This window comes from Cetorhinus maximus, chromosome 26, assembly GCF_964194155.1.
Source record: "Cetorhinus maximus chromosome 26, sCetMax3.hap1.1, whole genome shotgun sequence".
In the NCBI taxonomy this organism is placed as follows: Eukaryota; Metazoa; Chordata; class Chondrichthyes; order Lamniformes; family Cetorhinidae; genus Cetorhinus; species Cetorhinus maximus.
In genome coordinates, this window is record NC_135904.1 from 29,072,580 (window position 1) to 29,095,523 (window position 22,944).

The 22,944-nt window shown below is 44.1% G+C and overlaps 1 protein-coding gene across 6 annotated transcripts in view; it reads right to left on the minus strand.

Moving 5' to 3' along the window:
• sema4ba (sema domain, immunoglobulin domain (Ig), transmembrane domain (TM) and short cytoplasmic domain, (semaphorin) 4Ba) overlaps positions 1–22,944 on the minus strand; it is a 382,578-nt gene that overhangs the window by 133,172 nt on the left and 226,462 nt on the right. Inside the window, exon 1 of one of the 6 annotated variants that reach the window (XM_078530417.1) lies at positions 21,775–21,962. The exons of 3 other annotated variants lie outside the window; for them this stretch is intronic. The gene's annotated coding sequence lies outside the window, so the exon portion shown is untranslated. Of the gene's footprint in view, positions 1–21,072; positions 21,646–21,675; positions 21,696–21,774; positions 21,963–22,944 lie in introns of those variants that run through there. 2 more of the 6 variants (XM_078530421.1, XM_078530414.1) reach the window with 2 other exon arrangements.

The following is a 22,944-nucleotide window of genomic DNA, read 5'->3' on the forward strand; positions in this document are numbered from 1 at the left end:
GGGAGTAGAGCACAACAAGGGGGTCCACCACAGCATCCAAATGGCACTCCAGCGATACATCATTAAACCTGGGGGCTGCAGTCTCTTTGCCTTTCATGTACATCTTCCCTGCAGTAGTTATGGGCTCCAAGATATGTGCACGCGGCTAGACTTTCAATATGGCGCCTGGCACGATGAAGCTGCAAGGTGGTGGTGGGCGGGCAAATGAGAGTCCGCCTGCCATGCAAACGGCGCATTTCCCTGGAATGCATAAGTAACGTGGTGGGTTTGTGACAATGCGGCATGAAAACCCACCATCGCAGCCAGTGCGTAAAACGTCGTTTTACCCGCCCGCTACTGCACCTAGTGCAAACCTGGGATGATTGCACCCCAAGATTATTCAGAGACTACCAAGAGACCACGATGCCAAAATGACCAGTTTCCAATGATTCATCATCAGACAACGACAAAAACACGAGTGCGTATTAAGTCAGATCGGCAACATGGATGAAGCACCCATGAATTTCAATATGCCCAGCAACTGAACTGTGGAGTGGAAAGGTTCAAAAACAGTACTAGTGAAAACTACGGGACATGGGAAGACAAGATTCAATATGGTACTGACCTGCATGGCCGACAGAACGAAATTAAAGCCTACGGTAATTTTCAAATGTAAAACCATGCTGAAAATCAAGTCCCCTGCAGGAGCTTCTGTGCATGTCCATGACAAGAGTTGGATAGCTGAGGATAGAGTGAAGTTATCGATCGATAATGTATGGAGTAGGCATCCAGTTGGCCTGCATAAAGAATGCAGCTTCTCAGTGTGGGGCATGTTTGGATTCCATATAACCCATGAGACAAAGGGGTGCTTGTGAAGAAATAGCACCCGTACTGCAGGTATAGCAGGGGGTCTAACGCCTGTAGTTCAACCTTTGGATGTGTGCCTCAAGAAGCCATTCAAAGATCATGTTCGCACAAATGGAATAGGTGGACGGCTGACGTAGAAAAAAACCTTCACTAAGATTGGAAATACGCGTGAAGCCCCACTAGATGTTTTGTGTGATATCATTATCAAATCATGGGATGCCATTAGTACACCAAGTGTCATCAGATCACTCAAAAAAAATGAGGAATATCTAATTCAATGGACGGAGAGGGAGACAATTTGCTGTGGAGGGATGATTCTGTGAACTGAAGTTCCAAATCTGACCAGCGTGGGATCCTTACGGTGATGCCATAGCCAAAGTGACTCAGAATGAATTTGATGGACTCTTTGCACGGATGCTGAAGGCAATGAATTTGATGCATTTAAAACATCATTGTGATTAAAATTTAAAATTAAATTGATTCTGGTTAAAGGTATCTTTAATTTAATATGAATTACTAGTGTTAGTTTTTTTTTCACATTTCAAAATGGCAATCTGCCTCAACGACAGTTCGCATTTTATGCTTGACATATAAGTTGATCTGTTTATGGAAGGATTTTTGGAGGCATCAAAGGTCAACTTAAATGCCGAGGTCTGCGGTATTTGGCTGAGAGGGGGTACAAAGAAGATTTACTAGATGAGTGTGTGATTGTGGAACACAGGAACATGGGACTCAGGAGTAGGTCAAATCTGCTCTGCCATTCGATAAGAACAATGTTAATCTTAATTCCATTTTCCTGTCCGCTCCCCACAACCCTTTACTCCCTTGTATATCAAAAACCTATCTAACTCAGCCTTGAATAAGTTCAATGATCCAGCTCCATTGTTTTCTGGGGAAGAGAATTCCACTTCCTAGCGACCCTCAGAGAAAAAAATTCTCCTCCTCTCCATCTTAAAAGAGAGAGATCTCTTATTCTTAAACTGTATCCTCTAGTTCTCCCCCAAAGGTGGAAACATCCTCCCAGGAGCCACGCTATCAAGTCCCATTGGTATCCTCATTCTTCTAAACTCCAATGGGTATAGGGCCAACCTTTCTTCAAAAGATAAGCCCTTCAACCCAGGAATGAGTTGAATGAACCTTCTCTGCACTGCTTCTAAAACAACTATATCCTTGTCACATGAGCTGGGACACGTCAGCGAGCTTTAATGGAAGCTTTTATTTAATTTATAAACCCTTCATGAAACCTCATCCCACCCGTGGAAGAGGTTTCATGATAAATGCGAAGGCCGCCTGGGCTTTTCGCCTGCCCGCCAACCTTAAGGTTGGACGGGCAGCTCCGTTAAGTATTTTAATTTATATTTAAATGGCCTTAATAGGCCTTTGACAGTTCGGCGGGCACACAGCCGACTCCAGTGCGCGCCTGCCGAACTGAAAGTTGGAAATGACACACGGCGACATCGGGACGCACGTCCGACATCACCGCGCGCCATTTTATGCGTCGCCGAGCGGGGCCTGACCCCGGCCCACCCGAAGGTTCTGGCCTAAGGAATCTTGGAAGATTATAACGAATGCATCTACTATCTCTGCAGCCACTTTTTTAAGACCTTAGGATGTCTGGCCCTGGGCATTTGTCAGCCTAACAGTTTTCCCAGCATCTTTTTCCCTCATGACGGTGATTGCTTAAAGCCTCCCCTTCCCTTTCACCTCTTGAATTTCAATTATCATTGAGAAGTTTTCTAAGTTTTCTTAGAAGACAGACACACAATACCGTTCAATGCATCTACCATTTCCTTGTTTTCCATTACCAATTCCCCAGATTCACTCTCTAGAGGACCAACACTAGTTTTAGTTACTCTTCTCCTATTTAAATACTTGCAGATATTCTTAGTATCTGTTTTTATAATACTAGCTAGCTCTGTCACGCTCTACTTTCTCCTTAGTCGTTCTTTGCTGGTTCTTAAAACCTGTGCAATCTTTGCGGATTTGTACATTGCACAGTGTTTCTTTCAAGTTGATATAATCCTTAACTTCTTTATTTAGCCACGGATGATGCATCCTTCTCAAAGTGCCTGTCTTTGTCATTGGGATAAATCTTTGCAGGGAGTTAGTAAATATTGTCCTTGCAAGCCTGCCACTGCATCTTTACTCTCCTATCTCCGGACCTTGTTTCCCGGCGCACCATAGCCAGGTGTGTGTGTGTGTGTGTCTCAGTACAAAACTGGCCTTGACTGTGAAGACATCCAAAGTCAAATATCTTGTCACCACTCATTGTCTAGGTTCCCACAGGAAGAATGGCCACTTGGGTGCCACCAGAGCCACATTCCAGAACAGGTCAAGACAGGAGGGGAGAAAAACAGTAACCAACAAAAGAAACTAATACTTTGTTGACAGGACGGCATGTTCAGCAGGTGTCAACACAAGTGCGAGTGATGGTGTCTTTAAATCCCTGCCAATTAAAAAGATGAATGGAGTATCATGTGGATTTTGACATGCTCCCAACTTTGAGGAGAGCAGAAAATCTCTTTGAATCATTGCTCCTGTTGGTCAAGTTTTAACTATGTTATACGTGAGTGTGGGGCTCACTGTAAATCGGGGTGGGGGGGGTCTGCTATGGTAAGGAGCCGAGGGGCTTGTGGAACAAAAGATAATGAATAGGAGTGATAAATGTGAAGAAAATAATATTCCAGTCCCGATGGCCTTGCGTATTGTTGCACATGCAGCATCAGGCAACTAACCTCAAATAATTGTTACAATCTCAGTGAGATCAGTGTTAAAAAAAGGCCTGGACCGCTTATAATCCAAACCAAAGTGACGGAAACATCAATTAAGAGATGCAGAGGACAAGTGGTTTCCATTACAATTTGAACCAAATTTAAAAATGTAACTGGCTGTTTTAATATGTCTGTCTCATTGATTCATGAGCAACACGAAGTAAGAATACGTCATGCTGACAGAGACAACTTATCGACTTGTAAAATGCGTCTACAGTGTATTACTAATCAATTGTTCTCCGAGTGCAGTCACATTGTAGCGCTCAGTTTAAACAGCAGATCCCCGTCCATGTTAAATAATCCCAAAATAGTCCTGCATGTTGGCGCAGCGCTCTCCTTAATCCTGCTACTTAGGTTGTGGACTTAATGTTAGTCCTTCAAGACGTATCAGAAATCAAATTGATTCCAGGCTCATTCAGTAAAAGCCTCTGAATACTCAGCTCTTTTGCAGCTTAAATATTAGAACATGCCCGTCAGTAGATCCCATTACATCTAACCAGCAAGTACAAAATAATCTTCTTTATCATCCCTCATAATTACCAGGCCAATTAAAGAGTTGTTTGCAAAACAAATTTACTTTCATTTCTCTCTTCAGAGAATTGCATGCAATTAAATAGAATTTACAGCACAGAAGCAGACCATTCAACCCAAGTGATCCATGCTAATGTTGCTGCTACTGTCATCCTTCATTCGTCTAACCTTTACAGCATCTCCTTCAATTCCTTTTTCCTACATGTGATTATCTCACTGCTGTGTAAATGCATCTCTATTATTCACTTCAACCATTCCTTGTGTTCCCTCCCAAACCCTCTCTACCTCTCTTTCCTCCTTTAATACGCGCCATAGAATCTACCTCTTTGACCAAGATTTTGTTCATCTGCTCTAACATTGCTCTAAGTGGCACGGTGCTAAATTTTGCTTCATAGCGCTCCTGTGAAGCACCTTGGGATGTTTAATTACATTAAAGCTGCTACATAAGTACAAGTTGTTGTTGTGGTAGCGAGTTCCACGTTCTAACCACTCTCTGAATGAAGAAGTTGCTCTTGAAGCAGTCTGTGTCCATGTGCAGCAAGACCTGAACAACATTCAGGTTTGGGCTGACAAGTGGCAAGTAACATTCGCACCACACAGGTGCCAGGCAATGATAATCTCCAGCAAGAGAGAATCTAACCATCTCCCCATGACGTTCAATGGCATTACCATCACTGAATTCCCCACTATCAACATCCTGGGGATTATCATTGACCAGAAACCGAACTGGACCAGCCAAATAAATACTGTGACTACAAGAGCTGGTCAGAGACTGGGAATTCTGCATTGAGTAACTCACCTCCTGACTCCGCAAAGCCTGTCCACCATCTACAAGACACAAGTCAGGAATGTGATGAATACTTTCCACTTGCCTAGATGAGTGCAGCTCTAACAGTACACAAGAAACCCGGCACCATTCAGGACAAAGCAGCCCGCTTGATTGGCATCCCTCCACCACTTTAAACAATCACTCCCTCCACCACTGATGCACAGTGGCAGCAGTGTATCCCACCTACAAGATGCGCTGCAGCAGCTCACCAAGGTTCCCTTGATGGAGCCTTCCAAACCCATGACCTCTACCATCTAGAAGGACAAGGGCAGCAGATAGATGGGAACACCACCACCTGGAAGTTCCCCTCCAAGTCACTCACCATCCTGACTTGGAAATATATCGCCGTTCCATCACTGTTGCTGGGTCAAAATCCTGGAACTCCCTTCCTAACAGCACTGTGGATGTACCTACACCACATGGACTGCAGCAGTTCAAGAAGGCGGCTCACCACCGTCTTCTCAAGGGCAGGTAGGGATTGAACACAAAATGCTGGCCATGCCAATGATGCTCACTTCCCACAAAAGATTTTTTTTAAATTCCTATTGGATTTATTGGTAACTATCATATTTATAGCAATTAGTTTTGGACTTCCTGACAAGCAGAAACAGCTTCTCTACACCTACCTTATCAAACCCTTTAATAACCTTAAAGCCTCCATCAGGTCACACCTCAGCCTGTTCTTTTCTAGAGAAGCTTGTTCATTCCTTCCCAAAGTAAAACTTCTCAGTTCTGGGATCATCCTTGTAAATCTATCTAACACCCGTTCCAGTGCCTCTATATCCATTTTATAAATTGGAGGCCAGAACTGTACACTGTAGGCCAAGTGTGGCATAAACAAATTCTACCGTAGTCCCCTGTGCAGGGGGTTTTCAACTTACAGTTCGAAGGTGATATGCAAACCTCAAGCCCTAACGATCCAAGGATCTCTCAGTCCTGTTTCTGTTTCTTTGTCCTGTTTGACTTTGGGGAGAATTGGATAGGGCTGTTCTAGTGCTGTCTCAATAGTTAATTCATCCTAATTCACAACAGCAAAATCATCAATATCAGCTGTTTGAGATGTATGGATGTGAACAGGAAGAGGGATGGGATATAAAGCTCGGGTGCCCTGCAGTAAAGTATAAGGCATTGATTGAAATGTCTGTAATGTTAAACCTCAATACTTGCAGCTTCAAACCACACGCCCATCTACCTACACAAAAACCACAGCACAACTCACTTCTAATACGTTCAACTTATGGTGAAGCTAATTCAAGTGATCACTTACTCCACTTGACATTCAGTGAAACAAAAGACACCTCAGTTATACTGGAATTAACAGGGCCGTCAAAGTCAGGGCTCGACCGCATGTAACACCTAACCTCTGTCCATGAGCAAGTCTAATATCTTATACTCCCAGTTGCTTTATTTCTGGGAGCCAATGCCGTTTTCCCACTGTCAAAATCTAGCCCTGAAAACATACTGCGCCTCACCTGCAGGGCAAAAAGAGTGTTCCCCATGGTATTTGAGACTGATGTCACAGAGAAGCAGTATTCAGTATGTCTAGAAGCATGTCCTGTGTTACATCACACAATGCATCGACCATCACATTCTGCTGCAATGGACCATAAAAGAGTCTTGATCTAAAGCTCTACCTTTTTGATATAAAACAATTGCGGTGGAAATCATATAGTTTCACAAATCTAACCTGGCTCCTGACTGTTTCCTATGACAATAATTAAAGTATTTTAAAACATTTATCCCCAGTGAACCACAGAACACATGCCATGTCCAATATAGGAAGCCATACTTTCGGAAAGATGTCAAGGCCAGGGAGATGTGATTCACTAAAACGATGCCTGAGATGTATGTGAGACTTCAATGATGATGAGAGACTCAAGATGATAGGGCTCTTGTTTGCTGGAGCTGAAGAAGGCTAAGATGAGATTTTAAAAAGTAATTCAAAATCGTGAGTGATTTTGATGGGGTAACTTGGGTGAAAATAGTTCAATTGGTTAGTGAAGCAGTAATGAAAGGGCACAAATTTAAGACTATTCCAGAAGGAATGAAGAGAGAATTTTTTTATATATGTAAGAGTATTGTAAGAGAAGGAATGACTGATCAAAAACGGTGATAGAAGCAGAATCCACATTAGCATTTTAAAAAATAAATATTTTAAAAAGAACATTTTACAAGGGGAAGGGAAGATAGGGACAGGAGAACGAGGCTAAATGGATAACTCTTTCAGAGCCAGTATAGATGTGATGGGCTGAACGGCCTCTGTCTGTGCAATGACGATATACAATTCTAGAATCACAGTCTGCAGGGTCCAAGCACCTTTTTTTTTTAGAAGAATCAATATTAAGTTTGCAGGAACTTTGATTGATTCCAGCAGTTTACTAAGAACTAGATTGAAACTCTCGGTTTTGTCCATTTCATCAAATTGGCAATTTAGAGGCATTTAATCAGCCGCTTCCTGAAATTGCACTTGACAACATTTTTCATTAGGAAAGTATTCTCCTGTAACAAATTGCATTTCAAAAAAAAACAATTTATCGTCATTCAGTTAAAAAATGTTCCAAGAATTACATGCTCTAAATTTCCTCCTTGCCTGTGAAATGGAACGGGCGATATTTAGAATGCTTATCTGTTTAAGGCACAGTTGCTCCATGCACAGCTGGATTTAAGATACTCCTGCATCCTGAATGGTCACGATTTTCACGCTGTAATCATCAGCAAACTTGCAACTTCTCAGACATGTAAACGATTGCACACAAGCCTTCACCTACGGGCTTATGATCCTGCTTGCATGCCTGAGCTCTACAGTCTAATCTCTTAAATACAATGCAATTTTATATAATCAGACCAGCGGTGCACATTATGATAAAATTGCCGCCCTGACAAGCTGCTAATCGCACTGCCAAGAAAGAACAGAAAATCGAGAATTAACTCCTGGCTTAAGACTCAAAATGGAAATAAAATTTAAATGTGAAGGAGTTGCAAACTGCAGCTTCCAAATCACCGAGGCACTGGAATCAGTTGCAACGTGCCAAGAGATTAATCATCCAATATCGGCTGCAAAGAAAAAGCATGCTTCCCACAGTGACCGTGCAGTCACGCACATTCATTTCGTGTCCTTCTAAGCATAGATTTAATTTATTTTTTTTTATTATTACATGAGGTGCTCTAGCGCAAAGCTCCCCTTCACAATTCATAATGCAGCGTAGGCAAATCTGCCCGACCTGCAAAACCAACCACTTAACAAAAGGAGCAAGTGACAAGTTTGATACTTCAAGATCTTAATAAGCATGTGCATCAAACAGAATCCTCTCCAGACAGGCAGCAGACTTGACAGAGTGCAGCGTCAGTCCTTTCAATCCCCCCTCTCTTGCTGAGCTCTTGATCTTAGTTGCGTTGCTGTGGACACGCCGGCCACTTAATCTTCCTCGCAGTGAACCAGAAGCAGGGTCCCTCTAGAATCCCACCCTGGCGTAATGTTGAAGGGCCACTTCAGGGTAGGGTTCAGGGATTTGGCCTTGTGGTTGTGAATTGGCCAGGACACACTGGGTTGGAATGGCAGCGCACGCTCAGCTTTAGAAAAACCCTTTGCTTTTTGCTGTGCTTCACACTGTGCTGCAGCACAGGATGGTCGTGCACTTGCAAACGCCTGTTCGAGAAAAAATGACCATTCCAACATTCATTCAAAGATGGATATCAAGTGCCGGCAAGGACTCGATGGGCCAAATGGCTTCCTTCTATGCCTTAATGATCCTAAGTGCATGCGGGAGTAAGATTTTTAATCTGTTTACTAGTTGCTCCTCCTGTAGTGCTGCACATGGTAAGTCAGAGAATACGGTCTCTCTCTGTCTCTGTCCCTTTCCTGTCTTCAAGTTGCAGCTTCTCTCTCTTCCCTTCACCCACCGCCACCCCCATCTCCCGCCCCTCCCCCCATTCCCTGCTCTCTCTCTCTTTTGCTTCCCTCTATTTTCCTTCTCTGTTTCTTTGACTGGGTGGCGTGTCACAGTGAGGTGAGAAGAGCAGCCACCACCAATGAACGAGGGCTGCATTTGGAGTAGACATGATGGCAAAAATATGACACTTAGTTGCTCCCCTCGCACATTCTCCTTTCCTAGTGCATGAGAAATACTGGGGTCAATATTCCTGACTCCCCCCAGGCCTGAATCTTCCCTGGGCTTCAGACGTGTGCAGAACTCTACTTATCCAAGTGGGCTGCTTTGTTAATGTGGTCTGATCAAACCCCCAGTCAGAACAGCAGCCTGAAGGTGTTGAGGTCTGAAGAACACGCGGAAGGAGGGGGATGGGACTGTCTAAGGGAAGGGGCACATCCTTACTTTACTCCCGAGATGCTTTCGATCCTCCAATATGAGAGGATCACAGTTACAAGTCCATAGATATCTTCTTCAGAGGTACCCTTGTTTAGATGTCTTTCCAGTGCTTGAACAGGAATACTGAGGCAGAGCAGCAGCCCCCCATCTCATTTCCATGGAAACACTTGGCCTACGTATCACAGGCCTTGTGGGAAAATACTGCCAGACTCCCAGAGCAATGGAAAGGGGATTCAGGTCTGGTTTTAAATGTCACCACCCTGATCATCTGTCCTTAGTTTCCAAGCAATTCATGTTTTCTGACACTACTGGTAGGAAAATTGGTCTTATTATGTTTTACTGTGAATAATATGCCCTCATCTTATTCTTTGTATTCCACTGTGCTTTAAGTTCTCAGTTCTACCCAATTGTATCCTTCACTTCATAGATCTCTGGGTCCCATCCGCAAGCTTAACAGGAAAAATAGGTTATGGTGTGGACTGGTCGTCAGGAAGGTTAAATATCGTTCACACTATCACTTGCAGATTTGGAAAGCAATATGCAGAGGTTATGGTAATGCAGTTGTTAAGATACTGGAGCAGCAACCCAGAGTTCATGGGTTCAAATTCTACCATGACAAGTTATGAAAGTGAATGAAAATAAACCCAGTGGTTTATGGGCTAGTGTCAAAGACTATTAAAGGTGCTAGACTGAGCTTCAGGAAGGGAATCTACCACCCTGACACCAGCTGGTCTCATTGAGTGGCTGACACTTAATGCTCTCAGGGCTTCGAGGGTTGCAATGAATATTGCCACATCCCATGCACAAATCACTTTTAAGAAGCCATACGACGTGACCACAATTAACTTCAGTGACAAGAAGTGGATAAGCAGCCATTACCCGTGGTTGGATGTTACAATAACATAGTAATTTTGAAAATTTATTGAAGAAACCTGACAAGTTGGTGCTCCAGTAAAGTTTGATTCTTAGTCTGGAGTGGGTATGAGGCTCTGTGGTGAAGTATTGTCATCTACCCAAGTCAGGGGAGATGAATGCGAGCATGACTGGCTCACAGCTGTTGGCATCATCTAACTCATTTTATATGGAAAGGGGATTTGTGGCAGTAAGTAGCTCATATGTAACCCCTGATAGCCCAGTGACAGAGGTGACTCCCTTCAACAGCCTTATGGTTCAGCTGTTCCCAAGGTTTTTAATAAATGTCGTTATTTAATTTGGATTCTGTTCCTCAAATATTAACATTTCAGATGTTGAAATTCAAGCTGAGATTTAAAGGAATTAACATTTCACGACTTGTTTTTCTAGTAGTTGAGTGACTGCCCATAAATAAGGTTGACTCATGACATGTTAGGGGAATGGTGTTGGAATGAGAACATTGCCCTGGGTGCAGTGCTTCTCTGAAGCTATCCAGGGCCCCTCATGTCCTTCATGCTAAGTTATGCCCCACAGATGACCCCTATGCTCCTTCATGCGCACTTTGCCAAGGAACACAACCAAACAGCCCCTGGGGCCCTTCATGATCCCCATGATAAGCTACAGACTTTCCATGTCAATTTTTAAAAATTCATTTCCGGAATCTGGGCTTTGTTGGACTGGCCAGCATTTATTGTCCAACCCTAATTGCCCAATATACACTGTGAAGAACCAATGAACCGTATAGCGACATTAGGGTGTGTAAAAAGAAAATTAAAATGGCCATTCATTGATAACTTTCCACTTTTTAAAAAAACTCATTTTTTACTATAGGAGCTTCAATCATCCAGACCCTTTAAAGTTTCAACAGCTGAAACTGCAGGCACTTGAAACCTCTTAATCTTGTGTAAATAAACATTGTGAAATTCAAAGCAGAGAGGAGGGAGCCAGAGCTGTCAATCAAGCAATGTCTTCTCTGGGGCTCAGGTTTTTAGTATTCTAATTGATGTTTGGGTTCTCAGCCAAGAATACATAATGAGGCCAACTCCCCCCCCCCCCCCCCCACCACCCACCCTACAAAACAATGAAAGACCTGCCTTTGCGGGCACTTTCTCCTGAGGCAGCAGGCTGAGCTTGGAATTTTTCCGACTCCCATTACCCACCTGAAGGCTGAAAATCCAGGCCCAAGTCATTGATGTCAATGTCAAGTAGTTAAGTACACAACAACAACAACTTGCATTTATATAGCACCTTTAACATAGTAAAGCACTCCAAGGTATTTCACAGAAGGGTAATTGGTTGTGGTCTTCAAAATAAAAGGATAACCAATTAGCTATGTGGCCCAAGTTGTTGCTCTGGCATAGACTCCACCAATGGGACTTACATCTACCCAAATGGAGGTTGGTAAGACTCATTATGCTTGTGTCTCCCCAATATACCAGATTGAGATTTAGAATAAGGAAAAGGGGCCTCTGTAAGCCAGGATCCCAGTCTTTGGCTCTATCTCCTTAACATAATTTAATATTTTAGCTGCGGCTCAGTCTGAGTCACCTCTGTACAACAGCAACGACACTTCACCAAGGTTCAAGTTCCCCTCCAGAGACATGAGTGCAAAAAATTCACCAAGACTCCTTTGACAGCACCTTCCAAACCTATGACCATTACCATCTAGAAGGACAAGGGCAGCAGGTACGTGGGAACACTACCACCTGGAGGTTTCCCTCCAAGTAACTCACCATCCTGACTTGGAAATGTATTGCCGTTCCTTCACTGTCGCTGGGTCAAAATCCTGGAACTCCCTTCCTAACAGCACTTGGGTGTACCTACACCACATGGACTGCAGCAGTTTAAGAAGGTGGCTCACTACCACCTTCTCAAGGGCAATTAGGGATGGGCAATAAAAGCTGGCCCAGCCAGCTAAGCCCACATCCCATGAATGAATAAAAAATAAATAAATCTTGGCCGACACGGATGCAAGGTTTTGGGCATAGTTCAGTAGGTCTTCTTAAGTTATCCTTAGGTAGTTCAACAGTTAAGTATTTATTAACTACTAGAAATTGTTTATAGAGGTACAGTAAATGTACAGGAGCTGTCCCAATGCTTCCTTCTACACACGGCTCTGTCCAACACTACATGGGCGCCGAGGTGTGGGTCATGTGTTCTCTTACATCAGTGTGGGTGGTACCAGTCCCACGGTAACCCTTTGTGTGCCAGACCCTTATATGTTTTCGTGCCAAACGAGGATTTCACTGCCAGAGATGCCAACTTTCAGATGAGGTATTAAACTGAGAGGTCTTGTCTGCCCTCTCAGGTTCGCATGGAAGATCCCACAACATTACTCTGAAGAAGAGCAAGGAAGTTCTCCTGGGTACCGTGGCCAGTTTTGGGTCCCTGAACCAACATCACTAACCAAGATGATCTGGTCATTATCACATTGCTTTTCTGGGGACTTTGTCATGTGCAAATTGGAAGCATTGTTTTTTTACATTACAACAGTAATAACACTTCAGAAAGTGACAGTAAAGTGCTTTTGGGATGCTCCAGGGGCATGAGAGATGCTACATTAATGCAAGTCTTTCATCTCATTTGCCTTGTAAGGGAGGTCCAACTCTTTATAAGTCTCCCAGAAATTGCAGAGACTTGGCATAGTCAGGTTCTCCATGTTTTCCTTGGGGGTTCTGCCAATCCCCTGCCAACTCTGTGGTGGCAAACCGGGGGAAATTGTGAGGGGAGCAAAATCTGTAAAAAGGCAAAAGAGTTGGAGAAGGAACTGAATCCAGGTATCAGTGTACAGTACTGCTCCGTCAAAGAAACTGTGGGCAACGTAGCACTTCTTGAACAGGGCAGGGACAGCTAAAAGTGAGGCTGAATGAGTCCTTTGAGAGTTAGTCATCGTGGAGAAGCAATTGAGAAAAGACACACACGCTGGACGGTGCTGACAGATCAAAGAATTTAATCAAGTTAGTCAAACCCCAATCTGCCTTTAATAAATCCATCCCTGATTAACCCATGCCTTTCCAAAGTTAAAGGAAGAGCAGCAGAGAGTGAATCAAGAGAGGCTACGCTAAAACCGAATCCTGCCAGGGTTTTGACGAAAGGCCATTGACTTGAAACGTTAACTCTGCTTCTCTCGCTACAGATGTTGTCAGGCCTGCTGGGTATTTCCGGCATTTGTACGCTTTTTTGTGTTCGTTAATCTACAATCCACCCCATGGTGAAGTGCTATGGGACATTCCTCGATGTTGAAGTCAAGATATAAACCTGGGGGGGAATGCAAAAACTAGGGGGTCATAAATATGAGATAATCAGGAAAAAATCTAATCGGGAATTCAGGAGAAACTCCTTTGTTTAGAGAAAAAAAAGACTTGCAAAGCACTTTAGAGCCAATGAAGTACTTTTTCGCTGATTTGTGGTCACTGTTTTACATAGAAAACACAGTGACTAATTTGTACACAGAAAGCTCAAAGTGTAGCAATGTAACAATGAGCAGAGCATCGATTTTGTGATGTTAATTGAGAGATAAATTTTGGTCAGGGCACTAAAAATAACTCCCCCGCTACTCCTCAAATAGGGCAGTCAGCTAAGGCCTCGGTTCCATTTCTCAACCAAAAGCAGCGACTCCAATTGCAAAGCACTCCCTCAGTACTCAGCACTGGAGTATCAGCTTTTAACTTGTTAACTTGTACCCGCTTGTGCCTTCCCACCTGTTGAGTTTGGTGGCAGGGGTCACTTAACCAGGCGGAGGATGGCAGGTGGAGACCCTGCCACCTTTCTGCCCACACACCAATAAAGCCCGTAGCGGCAAGAACTGTGGATGGCCTTCCTGCCCCATCACCAGCCTCATTTGGAAGTGGGAAATTAATGCCCGCTTAAAGGCCTCATCCCGTCACCACTGCTATTCACCCAGTGATGGGCGGGGGCTCACCATGCAGGGAGCACGACAACCAAACCCTGGCATATTTGCTTGTAGGAACCCAGTGGGAGGGGAGGGTTCCTTGTTCAAAAACACTCAGTGCTTGATTAAGGGAGCCAGCGTCGGGAAGGGCGGCAGCAGTGGGGGGAACGTGGGCTTGGCCCCTGCTGCTGACCCCCACTCAACCCCCTCTCCCCGCGAAGCCTCTGCCATCATCACTCACCTATGCCTGGGCCCCACCCCCCCCTTCAACCTGAGGCCTTGGGCGGGTGCAGTACTGGTAGTTGTCACCGCCCTGCTGGTGGTGCTGCTGAGTACACAACAGCAGCTGACTTTTGATTGGCCGGCAGCTCACGGCAGGCGGGACTTCTGTCCCCTGGGGGTCCTTGATCCCAGGGGAAGGCCCGCTGCTGCCCTGTAAGCGCCTGAGCGGCATAAGATGCAGCAGCCGGCATTCCTGATAAATGGCAACGTGCGGCTCTTGCTGGCTCCCTAGTCAACGGCCAAGACCTCCATTGCCTCCAGAAGATTCTGCCTCGAAACCTTCTGATTCAGCAGCTAAAGTACAACTAACTGAGCCATGGCTGACAGAGTTAGAGTGTGGAACTTGCTACCCCATGGTGTGGCAGATGTGAATAGCATAGATGCATTTAAGGGGAAGCTAGATAAGCACATGACGGAGAAGAGAAGGATACATTGATTGGGTTAGGGTGAGAGGAGGCTTGTGTGGGGCATTAACACTGGTGTGGACACCTGGGTCCAATGGCTTGTTTCTGTGCTGTATATTGTATTTAGCTTGAAATAATAATTTTCTCAAACTGTTGCAGAACCACCGTGACAGGACATACTACAACCGCAAATGAAATTTATTGCAATTTTGGCACAGCGCTGTTCCTAATGAATCTGTACCTCATGCTGAAGTCAGTGTGGCAGCATTTGTTTACCTGGCTCGTGAGATTCAAGCATTGTGATTTCACATTCCACAGTTATTTGTCTGAGCTGGGGTCAAAAGCAGCTTCATCAGCAGCCGTTTGACATTTCTACCATTTAAACAATTAGCATCCTCTCTTTCCTGTTAATAACCATCTGCTCTGCTAATGTGTTACATCATTGCAAAGCCTTCACTTTGAACGTGACACTCTGCTTCAGGGAAAATGTAAACGATTATTTGGAGTAAAAGTCTCACAATCTCTGTCGTAGTTACCAGGACATAAACGTGTCCAAGTATTATCTTCACTTTCCTGATAGTAAGACTGGGGGCTTCAGTGACACGTTCTAATCAGGCGTCTTACCTAGCTTTCATCTTCTGATTACAAGAACGGACAGAGCCTTTCACAATCTCAGGTGTCCCGAGGCACCTCATCATTCGTGAGATGCTTCATGAGCACAAATGACTGCCATGTTTTCTTATATCACTGTTGTGATGCAGAGAAAGTGGTAACTGATTGGTGCATAGTAAGATCCCACAAACAGTGATGGGATAAACTATCGGATAACACTCTTCGGTGGTGATGGCTGTGGGATCAATGTTAGGCCCAGTGAGAACCACTGGAGGCCTCACAGCAGATCCTGGCAATTCCCACCTGCCAAATCCAAACACGAGTCAGCAGGTCTCCTACTAAGTGTCGTAGCTGATAATTCCTATCCCGATATACTTCACTTTGTAAGAGTCAAATTCTGTTCCATGTACATGTGAATGATCAAATGGGGATGAGTCTTACTAGTCAAGTGCAAAGGAATTATTTACTTTAAACACCTAGCAAGACAAAGACCTTAAGTAACAGAACCAGTCTGCAGCTACAGTGAAACTATTTCCTCTGCTAAAGGAAACAGAAATAAGGGGATATAATCTTAAAATTAAGAGATAGGCCACTTAGGAAGAGAGTCAGGAGGCAAATTTTTTCACACAAAGGGTAGTAGGTATCTGGAATTCTCTGTCCCAATCTGGAGACAATGCTGGGGGATAATGGCAGCTTTCAAGACTGAGATCGATAGATTTTTGTTAGGGAAGCGTATCTAGGGATGTGGAGCTAAGATGGGTAAATGGAGTTGAGGTGCAGATCAACCGTGAACTAACGGAATGGTGCAGTAGGCTTGAGGGGCTGAATGGCCTTCCCCCCTTTGCTATGTTCCTATTGCACAAGTGAGTGCAAAGTTTTCTAAATTACGGTGTAAGAAATGAGTGAAAATAATTCAATATGAAGGATGTAAAACAGTAACTAATAAACAAACCTCAGTCTTAAGAAGGAAACAGTATTAAAACACTAATGGGGTTTAACGTCAATAGCCATTAGGCCCAGATGGACTACACCCCAGAATACTGATGGAGGCGAATGAAGAAACAGGAGAGAATTGGGGAAATGGGAATTGTACCAAAGGGACTGGTGAGTTGTAAATGTCACAATCCCTGTTCAAAATAGGGGAAAGAGTCATAAGAAGCGAATTCCATGTTTACAGTATCTGTAACGTAAACACATCCCAAGACAATTCCTGTAAGGACCTGGGTGCTGAGCTGGGGCAAACCAAACTCTTGGTCAAAGAGAAGCTGTTCCATGAGATTTTATAGAGGAAAAAGAGGTGAAGAGACAGAGGGGTTTAGGGGATGGATGGAAAATTCCAGAGAGAAGGACCCCAGCGGCTGAAGGCTCGGCCACAAATTGAGGAAGGAGAAAAAGCTTAAACAAAAATACCATGAATCATGGTTGTAAAGTGACAGAAATAAAATGGCAATATTTCTTTCAAGGCTGCAAGTGCTCATTGCTGTCGATGTCAGGTGACCTAGAGGTTCCGTCGTGCATCAATGTTTGGGCGTAAACTTATGCTGCCGTCATTATTCATGTCGTTGTAGGAATCTCGCATGGGCAGGGTTTTTTTTAATGGCAGCAGGTCTGTGTTAATGATGGGTACCATAGAAACGAGACAATCGATTGGCAAAATTAACAGCGTGCAGAGTTACAGAATAATGCGGATCTAAGTCAGTCACATGCAAATTTCTGAAGCAAATAAAAAAGCTCCATTCTTACACCAGAATTACACCAACAAGTTCGAGGAAATTCTGGCCTGCTCACTGGCGGTTCACAAGGATTATACCAATTATGAAAGGATAGATTGAAGCCACTGAAGCAAAGAAGTTACTGGGAGTTTTCACAATTTCGAACAATCTTGAGTGGATAAATAGTAAAAGCTTCTTTCCACTGGTTGGCAAATTGGTTGAACCTGAACTCAGGATGTGAACTGGGAAATATAAAGAGGTAGATTAGTAGGAACTTTTTCACTTCAAGGGTTAGAAGATCAGATCTGGCTAATGGCACTTAAGAGAGAATTAAACACTTGAAGCATAAAAATATCACAATTCCGGGAAGAAATATCGATAGATTAAGTGAATGGGCATAACCGTGACAAATGAATTTCAATTTAGGCAAATGTAAGGCCTTCCACTTTGGACCTCAAAAAATAAAAGACAAAGGGGGGACCAGTAGATGTGGTAGACTTGGGTTTCCAAAAAGCATTCAATAAGATGCCACACAAAAGTTTAATATGGAAGATAACAGCTGATCGAGTCGGGGATGATATGTTAGCGAGGATACAGGACTGGTAAACGGACAGAAAGCAAAGAATAGAAACTAACGGGGCATTTTTGGGTTGGCTGGCTGTAACTTGTGGAATGCTGTGAGGATCAGTGCTCAACTATTCATAGTCCATATTAATGGCACAGACAAAGAGACAGAGAATAATGTATCTAAATTTGCTGATGATACAAAGCTAGGTGGGAATATAAGCTGTAAGGGAGACAGAGTCTGCAAGGCAGAATACTTTTTAAAGGGCATAAAACGTGTAAATGTTGATGTTCAAAAGGACTTGGGTATACTCGTACAAGGGCCACAAAGCTAGTAGAGCAGGTCCAGGAAGCAATTAGGAAGGCAAATGATATGTTGATCTTTATTCCAAGGGGATGGGAGTACAACTTAAAGGAAGTCTTGCTACAATTGTACAGGATGTTGGTGAGACCATACGTGGAGTAGTGTGTGCAGTTTTCGTCTCAATGTCTAAGTAATGAAATACTTGCAGTGCGGTACAACGATGATTCACCAGATTGGTCACTGAGATGAGTGGGTTGTCCTATGATGAGAGGCTGAGTAAATTGGGCCTATCCCCTCTGGAGTTTAGAAGAATGAGAGATGACCTCATTGAAGCATACAAGATTCTGAAGGAGTGTGACAGGGTAAACACTGAGAGGTCTTTCCCCTGGCTGGTGATTCTAAACCATGGGAGCATGTTCTTAGGGTCAGGGGCTACAGTTTTAGGGTCAGGAGCCGAACATTTAGGACTGAAATGAGGAGAAATTTCTCCACTCAAATGGTTGTGAATCTTTTGGAATTCTCTACCCCAGTGGATGCCTCATTGTTGAACATATTTAACAAGGAGATAGATGGATCTTTGGTCTCTCAATTAATTTAGGGGTATGGGGAGCAGGTGAGCAAGTGCAGTTGAAGCTGAAGATCAGCCACGAGCATATTGAATGGTGCAGCAGGTTCAAGGAGCCGTAGAGTCTTCTCCTGCACCTATTTCTTATGTCCTTGTGCGACAAAGTGGGGAAAGCTAGAAACAGTGGAGGTCCAAAAAGACTTGGGACTCCAGGTATCTAGGGCATTAAAATGTCATGAAAAGGTACAAAAAGTAATCAAAAAGGCTAATGGAATGCTAGCCGTTATATCTTGGGGATTAAATATAACGAGAAAGAAGTTATGTCTCAGCTGTACAATTCCCTGGTTAGATCATGCTTGTAGTACGGTGAGCAGTTCCGGGTATCAGACCTGAGGAAGGATACATTGATTTTGGAGGGAATGCAGCTGAGATTTACCAGAATGATACCTGGACTCCAAATGTTAAAGTAGGATTGTATTCTCTGGAATTTAGAAGGTTAAGGGTGTTCTGATCAAAGTTTTTAAGATATTAAGGTGAATAGATCAGTAGATGTGAAATAAACTATTTCTGCTGGTTGGGGAGTCTAGGACTAGGGGACATAGGCTAAAAGTTCAAGTCAGACCTTTCAGGAATGAAATTGGTAAACTCCGACACACAAAGGGTGATGGACGTTTGGAATACTTCCAGAAATGGCAATCAACTCTATACCGATTGTCAATTTTAAATCTGAGATTGATAGGTTTTTGTTAACGAAAGTTATTAAGGGATTTGGGGCAAAGGCAGGTACATGGAATTAGGTCACAGATTAGCCATGATCTCATTGAATAACAGAACAGGCTTGAGGGGCTGATGGTCCAGTTCTGTTCCTACGGCCTGAATCTTCTGGTCAGCGCGTGGGGGAGGGCCCTGCTCACCGACGTGTAAAATGATGCGTGGTTGTGTAGGGCATGCGTCCCGTGTGCGTGCGTGTCATTCCGATCCTCAGTTCGGCAGGCGCCCAGCAGAGTCGGCTGCGCACCCGCCGAACTGGCAAAGGCTTATTAAGGCCACTTAAATAGTAATTGAAGTAATTAACAGGGCTACCCATCCACCCTTAAGGTTGGTGGGTGGGGGGAGGCGAAGAGCCCAGGCGGCCATCGCATTTTTCATGGAACCTCATCCAAGGGCGGGATGAGGTTTCATGAAGGGTTTGTAAATGTATTAAAAGGCTTTATTGAAATTCACTGACATGCCCCAACTCATGTGACACTGTCACACGAGGGGACATGCCTGAATAATTTTTTCTTCTTTATTTCAACTTTTCACAAGCAGCGTAGTCTCCCTGAGGCACGGAGCTGCCTCAGGGTGATTTCTGCGCTCTTTTGCGCGCACGTGCACCAAACAGCGCAGGCCCCGGCTCTCCCTCCTCCCCCTGCCCGCACAGGGAGCGCTCAGCGCTTCTGGGTGCGTGTCACGCTGGGCGGGCCTTAATCGGACCGTCCATGTAAAATGGCGGCGTGCAGCCGATCGCGGGCAGCCGGTGCCAGAGCCCGGACAGCCTGCCTGATGGGGAGAAAATTCTCCCCAGTGTTTCCATGAGCGGAATTAGTGCAGGCAGCTCTGATGGGAGTGTTAACTCAAGTACAATGGGCTGAAATGCCTTCTGTACAGAAATTTCTGTAATTTATAGCAATTAAATATGGAAAATGATTTATTGGAAGAAGGAACTCCTGTAAAAATCACATGGGTAATTGACAATCCATTTTTCTCCACAACAGAAGCCCAACGTAATTCCACAAATTCCACTAAAACATTAATTATTAAAATGATACAGCTGCCTCCACTGTGGAATGTTACACCTCCTCAGGCTGCAGAAAATTACAGTGACAAACCCTCCCAGCCAATCCCCATCCCCCCGCCCCCCAGCACAGAGGGTTCAAAATTAAAGACCCTGCTTGTGTGGCCCAATTCTATTGCCCGCAAGTAAACACATTTTAAATTGTCAGCTGATGATAAAACTTTGAAGATAAACACACCGCTTAAGGCCACCTCAATCTGAACCGAACAATTTGCCGCATCAAACAGTTCCACACAAACTGAAGTGGCGAATAAATCCGGTCTGTTATAACAGCAACTGTGTGATTTACGCAGCTGGATACAAACTCCAACGTCTTCACTTTATCACTTACCGGTTTTAAAACCTCGCTTCCAATAACTGAGCAAAGCAGCCAACTGCAAAGTTGATCTCTAAGCTTTGCAAGGAACCAGCTCACACATTGACAATTCATTTAATTCCTGAATCCAGTGACAAATGAGGCACACCATTTAATCACCGATGTATAGATTTGCAAAAAGCATTCAGTGTTGGACTGTAATCAAGCTAAGTTTGTCACTATAACGACACTCAGAGACAATCAATTGCCAACCTTCCCTGAAAAGCCAGCTTGATGCAGTATAGTGTAAACACGAGTTCTTTACCCTTGCATACGAATCCCAGGAATATTCTACGAGAAAAGTAAGTTTAACCTACGAGTGCTAACTTACCAATTTGGCAAGAAATATCCACACGAAGACCCTCTCCCTGGCTACGTTCACAGAGCAGCAACAGTCCTGACTTTAACAGAACCCCACACGCTGTACAATAGAGTCTAAAGTCTCAAATAAATGTGTACTTTACAAACTGATAAAGAATCAGATGGGCATGGAGTCAAACTCTTCCTTCAATGTTTTTACTAGTGACTGATTGACCAATCCAAAACAACACCGAGCATAACAAGAGCCGAATGCCTTGAGTAAAAAAAAACAAAGTAATCGTCCTTCCTGAGTAATTGATCCAAAGCGATTGTTGTTTGGCCGATCTTTAATACTGTTTCTGTGTCAAAGCTTCCAAGCCAGGGGACACCACTGATGATACTGTATCGAACGGCGGGGACTATTTCTGCCCAGTGAAGGATTTTTCCAGTGTTTCTTTGGCGACTGAACTATGTCATAACAGGCTCTTTTCAGAGAAGACGCTGAGAAAAGCTGTAGATCTTCTCACAAACCAAAGGCCACTTCTGAACAGGCTCTTTACTGCTTCTTCAGACACGAATAATTTCCTCTGGCAGATGAGAAACTGATGCTGCATTAAAAGGAGGACAGACTTACCAAATAGATGATTATCACCCTTCAATCTTATTCGCAACACAATGGTCGACCAATAGCCCCAAGTTCAGATGTCAAGCTGAATTCTCACTCCACACTTACAACATTTATGAATCCCTTTGTTTTCTTCGCAAGGGTGGAATAAGTACCAAGGGGAGAGCAGTCAAAATTCACATATCACTGCAATTTCTGTTGCTGCCTTTACAATAAATCCCTCAAAGAACTGAGTCAATAGACATAAAAGCCTTCCATAAAATGCCAGCATTTTACAGGCTGGAACTGATGGAATGTTTACCATAGACGCAGTGTATAGAAGAAGGCTGAAGTATTTGCTTAATCTTTGTAATCACAGCCAAAGAACACGCCCAAGCAAAATGAATGCTTTTAACTTTAATTGGTGCAAGAAAACTCAGAAAGAAACGGGCAGAGTCATTCACTTTACAGGCTCCTAGCACACACACTGACACACAAACCTACTTCAAAGTCTCTTTAATGGATAAAAAAAAATATTTTGCCCATCAGTTTCTGTCCTGACAATTTTCTCCCCCTTCCTCCCGGCGATGCTGGCGTGAGTACCAGGGGCTCCCCAGAACCATGCCCAAGTGGCCATTCTTCCTTTCCTAGTAGTAGACGGGTTGATTCAGTTGTGAGGGCTGGCACAGCTGAGACCTTCAGTCTGCCATCTCCCGGCATCCACACTCCAGCAGGAGCATCGGTGAACAGAGATCGTGATTAGGGTTCCCTGTTCCATTTTCTTCTCCTCCTCAGTTGAGCTGCGTCCATTCCCAGAACACAGAATCATTATGGCACAGAAGGAGGCCATTCTGCCCATCATGTCCATGCTGGCTCTCTGAAGAGCAATCCAGCCAGTCTCATAATTCCCCCACTCTATCCATGTAGCCCCGCAAGTTGATTGCCCTCAAGTGCCCGTCCAATTTCCTTTCCAAGTCGTGGTTGTTTCTCCTTCCGTGCCCCTCGTAGGTAGCGAATTTCAGGTCATCACAACTCGCTGTGTAAGAAGGTTCTTCCTCACGTCCCCCTTGCATTTCTTGTCCAAAGCCATAAGTCCGTATCTCTGGTCCTTGTATGATCAGGTAATGGGAACAGCTACTCTTTGTCTCCCTTACTTAAACCTGCCATAACTTAGTAGACCAATATCAGATCTCTCCTCAGCTTCCTTTGCTCCAAAGAGAAGTGGCCCCAGTTTCTCCATCTGGTCTGAGGAGTGGGCCTGTCGCTTCCTTGGCCTCCAGTGCTCAACCATTTCTTGGA